The sequence below is a fragment of the Scylla paramamosain genome, chromosome 33 (genome assembly GCF_035594125.1).
Source record: "Scylla paramamosain isolate STU-SP2022 chromosome 33, ASM3559412v1, whole genome shotgun sequence".
Taxonomy (NCBI): domain Eukaryota; kingdom Metazoa; phylum Arthropoda; class Malacostraca; order Decapoda; family Portunidae; genus Scylla; species Scylla paramamosain.
Genome location: NC_087183.1, coordinates 13,974,868 through 13,977,367, shown reverse-complemented (window position 1 = coordinate 13,977,367; position 2,500 = coordinate 13,974,868). Strand labels below are relative to the sequence as shown.

The 2,500-nt window shown below is 44.5% G+C and overlaps 1 protein-coding gene across 19 annotated transcripts in view; it reads left to right on the top strand.

Moving 5' to 3' along the window:
* LOC135089427 (microtubule-associated serine/threonine-protein kinase 3-like) overlaps nucleotides 1-2,500 on the top strand; it is a 271,594-nt gene that overhangs the window by 223,374 nt on the left and 45,720 nt on the right. The gene's annotated exons all lie outside the window — the stretch shown is intronic.

The following is a 2,500-nucleotide window of genomic DNA, read 5'->3' as shown; positions in this document are numbered from 1 at the left end:
GGCTCGTCGCTTGGTATAATGAAGGTATGTGTTTGTTTTCGTGTGTGTGTGTGTGTGTGTGTGTTTTCTCTTGGCTAGGTGAGGTTGCACGTGTGTGTGTGTATGTGTGTGTGTGTTGGCAGCGATTGTTTCTTTTTTTTTCTCCCTTTCTCTCTCATTTATTTTGTCGTCAGTCTTGGTCGTTTTGTTTCTGTAATCTATTGTTCTCTCTCTCTCTCTCTCTCTCTCTCTCTCTCTCTCTCTCTCTCTCTCTCTCTCTCTCTCTCTCTCTCTCTCTCTCTCTCTCTCTCTCTCTCTCTCTCTCCACTCCTGTCTTCACCTCTCCTTGCCTCACCTTACCTCACTTAACCTAACCTAACCCACTTCACATCAATCCTCTATCACCCTTCCTCACCCTCTTCCTGCCCCCCACCACACACACTCCCTCCACATCCTCACCCATTCATCCAGCGCATCACGGGCCAGTGGAGGTAGGTGGAGGCCGTTGAAAGCGTGTGGGTGCTGTGTTGAGTCCGAAACGATACTTGTGACACACTTAATGGCCGATGATTATGGATGAATTTCAGGTCAAGAGCAGCTGACTGGGTGAAGGGGGTGTTTAGGGGGGTGTTCAGGTGATGTGCATAGCGATATGTTGTAAGTGTGTTGTTCTGAGTGTATTAATAGCTTCTGTCGGGGTGCGGAGGGGGTAAGGGGGAGGAGGAGTGGGGTAGGAGAGTACTGGGGAAGGGAGGGTAAAAAAGGCGGGTGTTACTTGATGGATGAGAGAGGGAGAGGCAAGGATGGAGAGAGGAAGGGTGCGCATCATAATGGAGAAAGGGTTATGTAAGGTTCTGGTGGTGGTGGTAGTAGTAGTAGTAGTAGTAGTAGTAGTAGTAGTAGTAGTGATTATGTGCTTATCTTATGTATTCTCTCTCTCTCTCTCTCTCTCTCTCTCTCTCTCTCTCTCTCTCTCTCTCTCTCTCTCTCTCTCTCTCTCTCTCTCTCTCTCTCTCTCTCTCTCTCTCTTTTCTTTCTTGCCTCCTATTTTCGTTCTCCATTCATCACTCTTTAATCATTTCCTTCGTTAACAGCAGTTGTTTCCCCTTAATCTTCTCTTACCTTGATTACGACCTCTTAAACTCTCCTCCTCCTCCTCCTCCTCCTCCTCCTCCTCCTCCTCCTCCAGCGACTGATTCCCTTCCTCTCTCCCTCTCCCACAATCCTTTTCCCATTCCAGCCTTCTCACCCCCTCCTTCCCCTCCCTTCTCCCCTCCCTCGCTCCTCCCTCGCCCCTCGCCGCCCACGCCCCTGCTCGCTGCTGTAAGGATCCCACGAGGTGACTCACGCCCTCACCTCCTACGGATCACCATTTACAGTAACATGAAGGTGCGGGTCACCACCACCACCACCACCACCACCGCTTTGCTTTGTGTCATCACCATTATTTATCACTCATTTCCCCTCCGCCACCATCACCGTCACCACTGCGCCTGTTTCCACCATATAATTTAGTTTCCTTTTAAATAAATAAATAAATAAATAAATATATATATATGTATATTATATATATTTTTTTTTTCAGTTAAAATAATAGATAATTTTTTTTTTTGTCGCATTTTCGTTTTCATTTTTCATTCGTCATACTGGATAGATTGTGTATGTTTTGCTGACTGAGTAATTGACTGATTAACTGTTTGACTGACTGACTGACTGATTGGCTGACTGATTAACTGACTGTTTTGTTAAAGGGAGTATAGTTAACCTAAATTTTTCTTTCATTTTAGTCTTTCACCTCCATAACATAAATCAGTTTCAGATTTTCAATACAAAACAAACAAAATTTAGAGACATTGTGTTACTATTCAGAGAGAGAGAGAGAGAGAGAGAGAGAGAGAGAGAGAGAGAGAGAGAGAGAGAGAGAGAGAGAGAGAGAGAGAGAGCAATAACACCAGGGATCTATACTCTTTCATCATAAGCATTGGCAGCTGGTGACTTCAGGCCTGGGAAGTTTCTGCGCGTTGCTTATGCTGGTGACAGGGGCTGACAGGGGCACGGCAAGGGTCAGAATGTAGCCCCTGGGAAGAAAGGAAAATAGAGGAAATAATATTGTGACTGGGTTTAATAGAGTATAGGACGACAGGGGTGAAGGGGATGGTAATAGTTGACAGGGGTGTGGCAGGGGTAATGAAAATTGATAGGGATAGTTAGCAGGGAGGGGTGTTAATACGACGACAGGGATAGAGAAGGGGATAGTTCTAATTGGCAGGGGTTGTGAGAGAAGTAAAGGGAAGAAATGAGTGAATTGGAAAATAGCTGTTGGGTTTGATTTGTAGTTTGTTAAGGATTGGTGTTTAATTTAGGTGGGATAAGATAGGTTAGGTTAAATAACTGTAGAATATGTTAAGGAAGGAAATTGGCTTAGAATTAGTCTGGATTAGGTTATAATAAGTTAAGTTAGGTGACTTAAGTACATGTTGAGAATGAAGTGAGGTTTGTTTTTGCTTAAATAAGATTACGT